This window comes from Lepidochelys kempii, chromosome 8 (assembly GCF_965140285.1).
Source record: "Lepidochelys kempii isolate rLepKem1 chromosome 8, rLepKem1.hap1, whole genome shotgun sequence".
Taxonomy (NCBI): domain Eukaryota; kingdom Metazoa; phylum Chordata; order Testudines; family Cheloniidae; genus Lepidochelys; species Lepidochelys kempii.
In genome coordinates this window covers 50,430,843-50,445,840 of record NC_136387.1, presented here as the reverse complement: position 1 = coordinate 50,445,840, position 14,998 = coordinate 50,430,843, and the positions used below count along the sequence as shown (strand labels likewise).

General features: G+C 48.9%; 1 protein-coding gene across 1 annotated transcript in view; it reads right to left on the bottom strand.

Moving 5' to 3' along the window:
• The window catches only part of PAPPA2 (pappalysin 2), a 170,969-nt gene that overhangs the window by 143,737 nt on the left and 12,234 nt on the right, over nucleotides 1-14,998 (bottom strand). The gene's annotated exons all lie outside the window — the stretch shown is intronic.

The window sequence follows — 14,998 nt, the reverse complement described above, 5'->3', positions numbered from 1 at the left end:
GGCCCTGCTATCAGCCTGCTTATTTGTCCCCTTCAACTGAGTGTTGAGAGCCACTCTAGCTGGCACAGAACAGCAGTCAGGAGTGAAAGACGAAAATGCCCCTCTTGGGCAGCATTCAGAAAAAGAAAGAAATCAAAGGAAACTTTTCTATCTAAGCAGGAAGGAGCTCTCCTGAGATACATAGATACAAATGTTCACGGTGAGCCTTCCGGCCCCAGTGAGGATGTGAGTGGTGAGGAGATGCCTGATCTTCCAGTTAGTCAGAGTGCAGGTGACCTGGCAGCTACTGCAACATCCATATCTCCATCTCAGATGGATGTAACCATGCACATTCCTGAAGAAAAGTGTAGATCAGAGAAGAGTGTGGTGGAGGCGCAAGAAACAGCTGCTGCTGAGTTTTGTTCCTTAAGTCTAGATGATCCAGGACTGTGGACCCTGAGGGACTTCCTTGTGCTGCATGGGCCACAGCAAGGGAAAAACTTCATGTTCCCCATAGACAATGAAAATAGAAGTTTCCATCCAGCACATTACTGACATGAAATCCCCAATGGTGACAAAGTGGAGAGGCCACGGCTTATGTACTCAAAAACCCAGAATGCTGCATACTGTTTTTGTTGCAAACTCTTCCAGTCTAATGTTCCAGCCATATTGGGTTCTACAGGAACAAAGGACTGCAAAAATCTGGCTAGAAATCTGGCATGCCATGAGAAGACAGCAAATCACCAGAGAGCATTCCATGGGTGGAAAGAGCTTGAGATGAGACTACGGTTAAAGGCCACCATAGATGATCAGCATCAAGAGAAGATTGCATCAGAGTCTCTTTACTGGCAAAATGTTCTCAAAAGACTCATTGCCATTGTGAGAATGCTTGCTACCCAAAACCCAGCACTGCGTGGCACTTCAGATCAGCTGTATGTGCCAAACAATGGAAACTTCCTTAAAATTGTGGAGATGATGGCTGAGTTTGATGCTGTACTCCAGGAGCATTTAAGAGTCACTAACCAAGAAATGTACATACACCACTACCTTGGAAAACAATTTAAAATGAGATCATACAGTTACTCGCAACAAAAGTCAACCAGAAGATTGTGGCAGATCTGAAGTCAGCAAGATATTACTCTGTTATTCTGTACTGCACACCTGACATCAGCCATACGGAACAAATGACTTTAATGGTGCGTTTTGTAACAACAACAGAACCTAGTGAAAATGTCCCTGCAATGGTGACTGTCAGAGAGCATTTTCTAGAATTTATTGACATTGATGATACTACAGGAGCTGGTATGACAAATGTCCTGCTTAAAAAGCTAGAAGATACTGGAATTGCGATAGCTGACATGAGAGGTCAGGGCTGCAATAATGGTGCCAACATGAGAGGAAACAACAGAGGATCCGAGAGTTAAACCCTCAAGCTTTTTTTGTACCATGCAGTTCTCATTCATTGAACTTGGTGGTTAGTGATACAGCCTCAGCTTCTAGTGAGGCTGCTGAATTTTTTAATGTAATTCAAAGCATCTATGTATTTTTCTCTGCATCAACTCATTGATGGCAAATTTTGAAGCAACTTCTGGGAACATCCTCTCTGACACTGAACCCACTGAGTGCCACACGATGGGAAAGTCGGGTGGAGGTGATAAAGCCTATCAAACACCAAATTGGGAAGATTGATGATGCCACAGTTGCCATTATGGAGGATAATGCTATGACAGGAACAGTTCGTGGGAGAACAGTAGCAGAGGGAAATGGAATAACCAGAAACATACATAACATCAAATTTCTGCGTGGCTTAGTGTTGTGGCATGACATACTATTTGAAATAAATGTTGTAAGCAAGAGACTCTAAGGTGTTGCCCTTGATATATGTGGAGCAATGGAACAACTGGACAAAGCAAAGTCATACCTACAGTCTTACCGGTCAGATGAGAGATTTCAAAACATTCTGAAGAGTGCATAGAAGTTGGCAGAGGAACTTCAAGCTGAAGCTATTTTTCCACCCATTCAAGAATACAAGAGTCACCGAAGAAGAAGACATTCTGATTACGAGGAATGGGATAATCCCATAAGAGACCCCAAACAACAATTCAAAGTTGATTTCTTTAACCAGGTGCTAGATTGTGCAATACAGTCAGTTGAAGAATGTTTCATGCAGCTCAAGGAACACAGCAGTATATTTGGGATGTTGTATGATATTCCAGAACTCCTTACTATACCTGAAGACCTACACCAGCAACGCAGGGCACTAAAGACAGTGTTGACACATGATGACATGCGCGATATTGATGCGAGTGATTTAGGTGATAAACTGAAAGCCCTTTCAAGATACTTTTCAGCAGGATCAACTCCAAAGGCTGTTCTGGAATATATGTGCACAAATAAGATGACCACCCTCTTTCCAAATGCTTTTGTTACTCTGCGCATACTTCTAACACTTCCGGTAACAGTTGCCAGTGGAGAACGCAGCTTCTCCAAGCTGAAGTTAATAAAAACACATCTATGCTCCACAATGACACAGGACAGGCTGGTCGGCCTTGCAACATCTCAATAGAGCATGACCTGGCCCAGACTGTGGACCTTCAGGAAGCAGTTCAAATCTTTGCAACCAAGAAGGCACGGAAAGCACCACTTTGATTATTCAAACTGATAAAAATGCCAGTGTTTACTATGCAGACAAGAAAAGTTACATTTGCTGTTCAGGTGTTTGAAAGTTAAGTGTTACCTAAAATTTTTGAACAAGGCATTTTAAGTTGTTAGTTCTCCTTTATTGGGGTAGGTAGCAGAGCAGTACTATGAGAGGAGTAGAACAGGAAGAAGGCAGAATTGAGACCTTTCAAAGTTTTGGCCCAAGCAAGGGAGCATGGGGGCGTCGTTTGAGCTCCCCCCCTCATGTGCCAAAATGTTGTGGGCCGGCCCTACTCTAGCATTTACCCGAAGTACATGCTGGATTCGGCTAACCGAGGGTCCATAAGCAGAACTTTGGTGTGTAAGTAAGAATAGGAATTACCTGACTAGATCAGACCTGTGCTCCATCTAGCCCAGTCTCCTCCCTCTGACTAGGAAGGTGCAAACAACCCTGAAATGGACAGTCATGGCACAACCTGCCCATAGAGAAAGCCCCTCTCAGATCCCATCAGTTAGTGGCTGACTTGTGCCATTCAGTATGAGGGGTTTTACCTCCTTTTTTAAATGTCTCCTACCTAACGCAACTTTGGATGTTTTCATTATTTCTATAAATGCCCAGTCATTTTTTGACTCCTGCTAAGCTCTTGGCCTCTAGGACATCTTGTGACAGGGAGTTCCATAGGCTAATTATGCATTGGGTAAAAAAAAGGCAAATTTCCTTTTATCGGCTATATAGAGGCTTAGATTTGTCAGGCCAAGAGAGCCCATTACAAACACATAGTCTGACCTCCTGCATCACACGAGCCACAGAACCTCACCTTGTCATTCCTGCATTAAGCATGACAGCTTGTGGCTGAATTAGATTCTATCGTTTCAGAAGATCCATCTGTTGCCTTTCAATTTCATGGGAGGTCCCCTGGGTCTTGTATTATGAGACAGGGTAAAACAGGAGCACCTCATTCTCCTCTTCTGTAAACATTCATCGTGTTGCATACTTCTATCATGTCCCTTCTTAACCCAGACTCTTACCTGGGTTTCAGCCTTAACCCCCAACCTTCTCCAGCACACACAAAACCCACCGACCCAGGTTTGGAGGTGCTTGAAACCCAAGCTAACATATCCAGTTGAGCATGTGGATTGGAGACCAAGAGCCTCTTTAACTCGGGATGGAACCTGCCCACTTTGCAGTGAGGACACACTTGAGTGCTGGTAGTCCTCGAATGCCCTTCACACAATTCCTCCTAAAGGGCAGACAAATTCCCCCACAATCAGCACAACCAAACAAAAACAAATCCTAGAGTGTCACACCGCAAAGAACTATGTCAAACTATGGACAAAGGTCTATGTCCCCAACACATATGAGTATAGCAGCCATGAGCCCACAGTCACATAGGTAGGGTTTGCAGTATGGCTGTTCACACCCAGACTAAGCTAACTCAGGTGAACAGACCTGGGTGCTGAGTTAACTGTCCCATGCAGACATAGCCTTATTTGTCTCCTCTTTCAACAGAACCATCCCAACCTTCTCAATCTCTTCTCCCAAGGAAGTCTTCCAAGTTTCTGATCATTCTTGCTGCCCATCGCTTAACCCCCTCTATTTCTGCTAGATCTTTTCCAGAGAAGGTGACCAAAACGGAACCCAGTATTCCACGTAAAGGCATATCATTGATTTATATAGTGACATTACAATGCTTTCAGTATTATTTTCTACCCTAAAAATCTATCCATCCTAAAACTTTGCTTTTTCGATCATTACTGCACACTAAACAGAGGTTTAATTGACCTGCCCACTATGACACAAATGTCTTCTTGAGTGGTTACAACTAATTTAGAATCCAGCAATGGGTTCAAATTATTCCTTGCAATATGCACTACCTGTGTATTTGTCAATACTGATTTTCATTGGACATCATGTTGCCCACTCCCCTAATTTTGTTAGGCCCCTCAGACTTCCTCTGAATTCACGCTAATCTCAACTGCTTTAAATAATTTAATTTTGCATCACCTAAAATATTGCAGATTGAAAAATAAAGCACGGGGGATTTGAGGGCAGCAGATCTTAGTGTGTCTGTCTTTCCTTACAACAAAAAATAAAATGTGTATAGAATGGACTGTCAGAGAAGTGAAGTTCTGGAACAGCCTTCCAAGGGGAGCAATGGGGGTAAAAAACTTTATTGGCTTCAAGACTGATCTTAATAAATGTATAAAGGTGATGGTATGATGAGACCACCTACAATGGCATGTAGCCAATCTGCAACTGTTAGTATCAAATATCTCCAACAGTCAGATATGGGACACTAGATAGGGAGGTCTCTGAGTGACTACAGAGAATTCTTTCCTTCATGTCTAGCTGGCAGGTCTTGCCCATGTGCTCAGGGTCTAATAAGTCACCATATTTGGGGTGGAGAAGGAATTTCCCCCCGGGTCAGACTGGCAGAAACCCTGGGGGGTTTTCACCTTCCTCTGCACCATGGGGCACAGGTCACTTGCTGGCTTAAACTAGTGTAAATGGTGAATTCTCTGTAACTTCAAGTCTTTCAGTCAAGATTTGAGGACTTCAGTAACTCAGCCAGAGGTTATGGGTCTATTTCAGTAGTGGTGGGCAAGGTTCTGTGGCCTGCGATGTGCAGGAGGTCAGACTAGATGATCATGATGGTCCCTTCTGGCCTTAAAGGCGATGAGACCACACAATTTTTGCTCCTCTCCCAAGAAAGATAAAAGCACCAGAGCTGTTTGAAATGTTCACAACAAAACCACAAACCACACAAAGTTCCCTTGGTTTGGGAGTCATTACAAACTTGAAACTCCTATCAGAAAAACAAGCAAGGCTTAGCAGAGATCTGGGGCCAGTGTCCAAGAAACCAGAGTGATTTAGGCTTTGGCATCAAGCAGGAATCATGGTGTCAACATGAAATCAGGAAAAAAATGCTGTGATTTTGACAGAGTTTGGCTATGAAATTTTGGGTTTGTTCACATCTGAAACTCCAAGTGCAAAGCTTGGGGGGGCCAGGGGCGATAGGTTTGTATAATTTTTGGTGGTGTCCAGAACAAGTCCAAGTCCCCCGTTCCCCCCACACACACCTGACTAAGGCTCTGGGAGGGAGTTTGGGTGCGGGGGGAGGGGGGTTTGGGGTTCAGGCTCTGGGAGGAAGTTTGGGTGTGTAAGGGGTGCAGGCTTTGGGATGGTGTTTGGGTGCTGGGTGCAAGCTCTGGGCTGGGGCAGGAGGTTGGGGTTCTGGAGGGGGTGCAGGGTGTGGGCTCTGGGAGGGAATTTGGGTGCTGGGTGCGGGCTCTTGGCTGGGATAGGGCGTTGGGGTCCTGGAGGGAGTGCGGGTGCTTGGTGCGGGCTCTGGGCTGGGACAGAGGGTTGGGGTGTTGGAGGGGTGGCAGGGCATGGGGCTCGGCCAAGGATGAGGAGTTTGGGGTGCAACAGGCTGGGGCAGGGGGCCAGAGAAGAGGACTCCCGCCAGCCCTCTCCCTGCCGGCAGCAGCGAGATTTGGGGGAAAAGGGGCTCCTCCCTGGCCCCCACAGCACAACACTCACCCAAGCCCCCCCCTCCCCAGCTCCTGCTAAAGAGGTCCAGCCAGGATAAGCCCCCCCCACCCACCCACCCTCCCTGAAGTCGACTTGGAGTCGCCTGCCAGGGGGTGGGAGGCTGCCATGCACCTCCTCCCCTCCTCAGGCACAGCAGCCGCCTCAGCCTGCCTCCAGCATCGCTCCCAGTGGCCGGCGAGGGAGCGGCAGGAGGCAGCTGTCCACTGCCCAGGGCAGGCAGGGAACACTCGGGGAGGCACGTGGGGGCGGCAGGTAGGGCCAGGGGAGGCACGCAGGGGTGGCACGTGGGGATGGGAGAGAGACCCGGCCCCAAACATTGATGGAGCCGGACCCCCTAGGCCCTGAATTTGCTGGAGCCCAGGCACCCCGGGCCCATATAACTCGCCGCCCCTGTGGGGGGCATCTCATGCAGAGTGAGACCGAAGCACACGTTTACATGAAACCCAGGGAAGCCAAACTAACAAGCTCGGCATGGCAGTAGGCAAATATTAGGTACGGAGGCTGTTATTCTGAATTTGAGATGTCTACATAAGGTAGAGTTCTCCGCAAAGCTGCCAGCATTGCCCTCTGGGTCACAGATTCTGGGCCAGCTGTGAGTCTGTGCTAACGCTGTATGGCAGTAGCCAGCGATGGAATAACTGCTCAGCTGGAGCGAAACCAACAACGGCCTTTCTGCTCAACCCTCCCTCCCTCAGGGCCAGATGGTGGTGTCCATGCCCCAGCCCTGCCGAGGGGATGGTGCAGATTTGCAGGGCCCCAAGCAGACTGTCCAAGATGGAGCGGCATGCTGCCCAAGCCCCGCTCCACAGGCGACCGCTGCTGTGTGTGACAGATATGACAATATCCTGGACACCCCGTGCTGCAGTAAGTCTCTTACAAGTTCGCTGTATTCAAAATGAAAAAGCATACATACTCTTGAGGGATTGTAGGAATTTCCATGGGGAAGGGTGACTGCAGCACCTTCATGGGGGGTGGCTAGGCAAATTTGCTCAAGCTGTAACGCCTCCAGAAAGGCTCACATATACTGTTCAAACTGGGTTCTCCAGGGACCAACAGACAAAGACAGGATATTTGGATAAACCGCTTAAGTTCAAACTGACTCGAGGCTTTTATTCTGAGCCAGCAAATGGGCAGGAACTTCTGTCCAAGGAGGGCTCCAATCCTTAGGGAATGGTTGGCAGGACTTTGGTCCCTGGATGCCCCCTAACATTGAGGGGCTTGTTATGAGCTGCAGTTGGGATGAACTTGTGAGTCTGAGTGGGGTTTGAAGGACTAATCACCAGCCAGATCTTGTGTGGGGATTGGGACAGAGGGTGATCTCTGGAGAGCTAAGTAGCAGGCAGGTAGGCCCTTTCATTGATTTAAATACGTTTTCTCTGGAGTGATTTTACAGTAGGACTCAAAGAGCATGCTTAGACAGAGCTGTGTGGGAACTCAACGGTGGCAGTCACGCTGTGTACTGTCTTGCAGGACAGAAGGGAAGCAGGCCTCCTTAGCCAGGCTGTCTTTTGCGGGCGATATCACAGCAGAGTCAGGGAACGGAGCAGTCTGAAAGCACCCTGCTCCGGAGAGAAAAGAGCCACATGTCACCACCCAAGAGAGGTGATGGCTGAGGAGCCTGGAGCCTAGAGCAGGTGCCCTTGCTGCACCATAGAAGGGGAATACAGGTGCAGTTGCCTCAAACTCTGACACCATGGCCCTGCCTCCACCCCAGCCTGCCTCCCTTTCTGTCTGTACTCGCCAGAGCAGAGATCAAGCCGCCCCTGTGTTGCCCAGACCACGGGTAATGCAGAGCTAGTATAAGGGTTCTTGTGTGCCCCTACACACGGGCTGCTCCCAGTGTGCCACAGCACAGGAGAGGATGGGCAGGTGGTACATTAGCCCCTCTGCCAAATGGCACCAGCTTGTATTAATCCCCAGGCTGGCATCTTGTCCCAGGGTGCAGAGACACGCATGACACACACACTGGCCTACGATTGTTACCATCCAGGAGGGAGCTTTTCCAGTGGCAACGGGCAGGTTCTCGTGGTTCCTTAGGGCGTCTTTTTATTTACACACAGCTGGGTTGGTGAGCAGACTGCACAAGGCTGGCCTTGGGAGAGGGCCACGGGCCCAGGCGAGCACGTCCACACTCCACCTGCTAGCTGCACCTCCCCACCTCCGGACTAGAGCCAGCTGCACACGTGTGCTGACAGAACTGTTCTCTCTCAGAAACCGCTGATTGAATCCAATCAAAGCCTTTCCCCGGAAGGGACCGATTTCGTCAATATTTTCAATGGGAAATTGTCAAAATGTTTCATTTCAACCGCTTCATTTCAACTTTTGTGTTATAGTCCAATACCAAAGTCACAATTTTTCAACTCATATGAAACATAATAATTAAAATAAGATTGAAGCAAAACATTCCCGAATATTTCATTTCACTAAAAATTCCAAATCCCTCTTTAAGTTCCCATAACACCCCCTCTCCTCACAGATTTTCACTTAATTACAGTATTTTAGGGCCAAAATCCTGAGGACCTGAACGAGTGGGAGTTTTGCCTAAGAAAAATTTCTTGAGCTAAATTCTCTGCTCAGGTACATTAAGAACGGCCATATGGGATCAGACCAATGGTCCATCTAGCCCAGTATCCTGTCCTCTGACAGTGGCCAATGCCAGGTGCTTCAGAAGGAATGAACAGAACAGGGCAATTATCGAGTAATCCATCCCCTCATGTCCATTATCAGCTGTAAATTGGAGGTTTAGGGACACCCAGAGCGTAGGGTTGTGTCCCTGACCATCTTGGCTAATAGCCATTGATGGACCTATCCTCCATGAACTCATTTAATTCCTTTTTGAATCCAGTTATACTTTTGGCCCTCACAACATCCCTGGCAACAATTTCCACAGGTTGACTGTGTGTTTGTTGTAAACCTATTGCTGATTAATTTCATGGATGACCCTGGTTCTTGTGTTATGTGAAGGGGTAAATAACACTTCCCAATTTGCTTTCTCCATATTACTCATGAATTTATAGACCTCTGTAATATATCCCTCCTGCGTCAGATGTTATCTAAGATGAACAGCCCCAGACTTTTTAATCTCTCCTCCATATGGAAGCTGTTCCATACCCCTAATCATTTTTATTACCCTTTGTGATTGGGGAGCAGGGAATCCTGCCTAATGGTTAGCACCTACAGCAGCAGTCACCCCAATGGGTGCAGTCTGTGGGGAGGGAAGGGGGAAAATCCACCCAGTGGCTACAGTTTGCAGGGCAGCAAAACCATCTACCTAGTGGATGTGGTGCAGGGAGGGAGAGGGGAACCCAGGCCCTCCCACTCCACCAAGTTCCAACCCAGGGCCCTGGGAGGCTGCTTCGGTTGCTCACCCAACTCTGTCTGGTGTCAGCCTCAAGTCAGCTTCCATGGGTCACTTCCTACCTCAGTCTGCACCCCATCTGGTCACCGTCCTTCCCTGGGGAACGTTGCCTTCTGTGCTTCCAGCCCCAGTCTCAGTCGCTGGGTGCTGTCACTCCTCTGCTCCCAGGATCGGAGCAGGTTCAGCTCCGGTCCTCTCCTGGAGCTCCTAGGGAACGTCATCCTCCCCGGCTTGCCAACCCCCAACTGAGCTGCCTGACTGGCTTTAAAACCCACCTCCAACCCAAGCATGCTCAGCAAGGGCAGAGGGGCGGAGTCTCCTTAGTCCAGAGCTGCTCCTTATTCTCCTCCTGTCCAGTGAGGCGTTTATGCACCCTGTCACATCCTTCTCTGTACTTTTCCAATTCCAGTATATCTTTTTTGAGATGGGGCCACCAGAACTTCATGCAGTATTCAAGGTGTGGGCATACCATGGATTTATATAGTGGTATTATGATATTTTCTGTCTTATCAACTATCCCTTTCCTAATGACTCCCAACATTCTGTTAGCTTTTTTGACTGCCGCTGCAGATAATTGAGCAGATATTTTTAGAGAACTATCCACAGTGACTCCAGGATCTCTTTCTTGAGTGGTAAAACTAACTTAGACGCCATCATTTTGTATGTATAGTTTGGATTATTTTTTCTAATGTGCATGATTTTGCACTTATCGACACTGAATTTCATCTGCCATTTTGTTGTCCACATTGAAGTCAATGGGCAAGCACCAGTGGAACTGCACCAATTTATACCAGCAAAAAATGTGGCCTCTCTTATTTCATTAGACCCTTTCTCCTTAAAGACTCGAAGCACTTAATTAATGATGCATAAATAACAAGAATCAATTCACCACCACCCCTTACACCCAGTAAAATGCAGCCACCTCTGGGGATAGAACACTGTTGGACAGCACACGGCAATGCTACACGGCAGCCAAGAACAGGAAGTGAACCATGTGAAACTGTGAAAGGAATTTTGGTTGGCAGCATTATTGTCCACATTGGCATTTAACTGGGAAATGAGATTTATCTTCCCTGCTCTTGGGAAAAATGCCTGGGGATTTTCGGTGACCCCAAGTGGCCACAGCCTCACACAAATGGATTAGAGCTTGGAAAGCACTTGGAAAAATGTTAAGACCTAGAGACGTGGCACAGTGAATATTATTGGCACCTGGGTGATTGCAGTGGCAGGAGGAACATCTCATGACAGGGAGCTCTAACACAATTCCAGCTGTATTACTCAGACAGTAGCCAGGGTGGGAGAGTGACCATTTGACAGACGGCTCTTCCATCTTCCCCTAGTATTTCCTCAGCCCGTGCAAATAAGTGCAAAAAATGCTCAAGGAGCATAGGAAGGAAAACCGAAGGCCAGCAGTGTCTGGTCTCTCTTCCCCTCACTCATCTCACGCCCATCAGCCCTTCGCTGCCTGTCCTCTCCCACTTCTACTTCCCTCTCTCCTTCCTGTACACCTCAGGCCACCTCTTTCTCCCACTCAGCAGGGCCCATTTAAAACTCACGTGAGTTCCAGTCACCTTCATTCCTCCTTCTCCTGAGGGTGTCAAATCAAAACTCACCAAACGCAAACCTTCCTCAATTCCAGACAAACACATAGTCCTGTGTCAATTCCAGCTCTGTACAGTTTTCTGTTTCCTCGGCTTCCCTAGCTTTGCTGACCAAAAACCTCCCCAGTGAGGCTTAGCACGTAATCAGTGCTGGCTCAGCCTCAGGCTCTCCAGCCCCTGGTGGGGAGATGAGTCGCAGATCCTTAGAAGTCCATGTTGCACCTTTTCCCACCAGGTTCTGCTACTTCACCTACTTGCCTTGGCCACGGGCAACTTCCACTCACTGTGTTCCACTTGCTTACATAGATTCCTCCCTCCAGAGCCACTGAGACCTGCTACATCCCTCCCGCAGGAGCATCACAGTGAACGCCCCATGCAACAGAAAGCCAGCCAGGCCGAGGCAGAGAGAGAGGAGGAGGTTCGCTCCGATGTGAAGAAAGAAAGCACTAAAGAAAGCATGCCATGTCCTCACAATTGCAATCCAACAGGCACCTTTGGCATAGGCCTGGTGGCTGGAATGAAACCGGGCAGCCCATGCCCCTTCTGGGCCCCGGACTACCCTGGGCTCAGCTCCCAGCTGACAGAGACCTTGGGAAGGAAGCAGGCTGCTTTTGCTCTGGTTTTGTTTGTTGACTCAAGGAGATCTGTGTGAGTGCCTGTCTCCTCCCTTCACCCACCCAGCGGCATAGGCTGCATGGATTCTTAACGCCACATCTATCTCCAACAGCGGCACCATCTGCCTGTCTCTTGGGAGGGAGTGGGTAGTGCCCTTCCTCTAGCAGGGAATCCTAGTGCTCTCTGTGCACAGGGGTTGGTCTGGAATGAGCAGGCTTGTCTCCGACCCCAGTGATGCCATCTGTGCCAGTATCCGTATGGATACAATTAGGTTCAAAAGCGACTTGATGAGTTGGGTGCCCAAACTAGGATACCCAAAGGGGGCCTGATTTGCAGAGAGCAGATAATTCATATCCCCTTTCAGGTGTCTCCAGCCAGGCCTCAAGAAGCATAGCCACCCCCCAAACCACTGGGCACTTTTGCAAACATAGGTCGTATCAATACAAGGATGGAGGGCCGCGTTCTCCACCGTCTCACCTCTTGCAAAGTCAATGACCCCGTGCAGAGGCGGTGTGCTGTGTGGATGGTGGTAGCATTTTAAGTCTATTTTGCACAACTGTGATTGACAACAGCAATGGCAGGGCAGTGAGAACCAGGCCCACAACGTACTGAAATGGGGCAGGCTCTCTCTCTCCCCTCCCACACTCCTGGAGTGGAGGTTGAATTATGGGTCCCACTCCACACCCCTGTTTGAAGATGCTACTGACTCCCTTCAAGCTTCCCCGTTCACGCTGAGATCTGCTAGGCCCAGAATGTGCCCACAGGTCAGATTTAAGCAAACCCTCTGGGTTCTGCCGTACACAGACAGAGCAGAAACGCTACTTTTCCTTCTTATTCTTCTTCTTTTTAATTTTAACTCCTCTCACACCAGCCTGGTTGGGAGCTGAACTCAGGGCAAAAACATGCCTTTGAGAACTCTGCCAGCATTTGGCTCTGATCTGAACCTTGAGCTATCCTGCCGTGGAGATCTTCACTAGGGGATGGATTCCGATATGCTGACTTACACTGGGTAGTTCCTCACTGTGGGAACAGTCATCACAAAAGACAGCAGGGCTCCTCACCAGAGGACGGAACTACTCAGCATGAGTCCAGGGGTCAGGAGGAGCTATGGAGACCCATCCCCACCCCGGTTTTCATCAGCAGAATGGGGTTTGCTCCCTCTTGTACGCAGATCCTGTGATGCACGTGCAGCATGAGAGGGGTAGGGATTGCTGCCCTGCCCGCTTGGCCAAAGGGGGACCATGCCCCTTAGCACTGTGCATGGTTCTCCCTCGTTCCTGCTCAGCTGCCTCCCCCTGACCCAACAGCTCCCTTTAGTGGTGCAGGGCATGTCTAGAGGGCAAGGCTGGGTGAGCTGGCTCCTGGGATAATGCTCATTTTTTCTTCACTCCAGCTTCTCCTGGCCCTGGGGAAGGTGATGCAGCCTAGGGCTGTGCGGTGTCTTAGGGCCAGGAGCCCCCCACCCCCCTTTCTGGGAATGCAGACCATGCTCGGCACACTGCTGGCTCAGGGCAAACAATTAATAATGAAACCCGCAGTAATGATTAATGGCAACTGCTCCCTCACTGGCACAGCACCGAATGCCCCGCGGAGACAGCTGGAAAGAGACACCTCGTACAGTGTGATTGATGGTGGTGAACTTAACAGCCGGGCTGCCAGGAAGAGGTGGGGGAGGGCTGCCACGAGCACAGAGCTGCAATGGGGCCCTGGGACATCTGCATGGACAGCCCTGGCCTCATGGGTACCCAGGATCTGTGTGGATCCCTGGGGATGTGCATGGCTTGGGGGTGGGCCCCACAGCCTTTTCCACAAGAGGGAGCAAACCCCATTCTGCTGATGAAAATGCAGGGGGTGGTCTGCATGACTCCTTCCGGAGGCAAGGTGGGTGTGACGCTGGCAAAACCAGGTGCCAGTGCATGCCGAAGTCTCCAGGTCTCCACTAAACACTGACAAATGCATAGCTGGGATCAGTCTGGCTCACCTGTGTGTTGGTGGTGTTAAAATGGGTATTGGAATTATAAGAATGTGTTTAATGTTTAGACTTGATTGGATGCTGGGGCGTTGCCACCTGCATTAATCACCCGTATAACCTCTGTATCCCATAACCGTAAGGTTAAATTGGAGCGGTTGTATTGTGTAAACCCCTGGACAGGAGCAAGACATTAAGTAGCATGAGCTGCTGGTCTCCAATAGAAAGTGCTCCATCCTGTCCAACAGGAAAGGTCCATCGACACCAGATGGACTATTGGGGGAGGTTAAAAAGGACAAAAGACATTGGTTGTTCTGCCCTTCGCCCCACGAAGACAAGTCATGCAAATGGATTCCTCCCTTCAGCTGAGATTGCACCTCAGTGCGTGTGGCAGGAGGGGGATAAAACCCGCAAACAGAAGGAATTGAGGATCCCTATGCTGCTTGGACTCTGAGGGGCAAGTTTACTAGGTATAAGCAAGAGATCCCCAGTACTTAGCCCTAAAGGTCATACAGAGATTGATTATTATAGAAGTGTCTCTTATTTTCTGAATTATTTCTGAATTAGGGGTTTGTGCCCTGGTCCCGAACCATCTGCCCTGAGGTTGATACCCACTCTCTTGAGTCATTGCAGGCAGGGTTACAATGGTGCTAGAGGTGCACTAGGGCTGAGCCAAGAAATCTGGCACCTTGTACAGTTTGCAGGTGGGAAACCTGCCCTTAGAAGCCCCTTGAGATTCACAGGAGGTGGGCTCTCTCTTCCCTACAGCATGGGAGAGGGCATTCCAGGGGGATCTCTCCAGCTGTTTCCAGATTATTGAATTTATTCTTGTGATTCCCAGCTTTTCTGCAGAGCTCTGACGAGTTGCAGCTCCTTCTTTTTATGCATCCCATCCCCCTCCCCCCACATCTTTTATTTTTGTTTGTATCTTGCACTGAGATAGTTCCGCTTATTGAATGTGTGGGTTTTTTAACAACATTGAAAGGGTACTGATGGAGAAGTGTTTGCAGTACACACCCCAGCTCTCTGTAATCCCACAATTACTCGCACAGACACAAACAGACAGATTCACTGGTGCGCTCTGGCTTCTTGGTACCACCCTGACATGGCAAAGCAGCAACGAACTTGGCTCAACTGCAGCGACACCGAATAGCTGGAAGGCACTGGTGAATCTGATTCAGAGATTTTTAAACCAGATGAGTTCTATAGCCTGATGCTAACTTTGTTTCGTCTCTGCTCACCTGGTCTCAGATCCTAGTTATGTAAAAATGAAATGAATT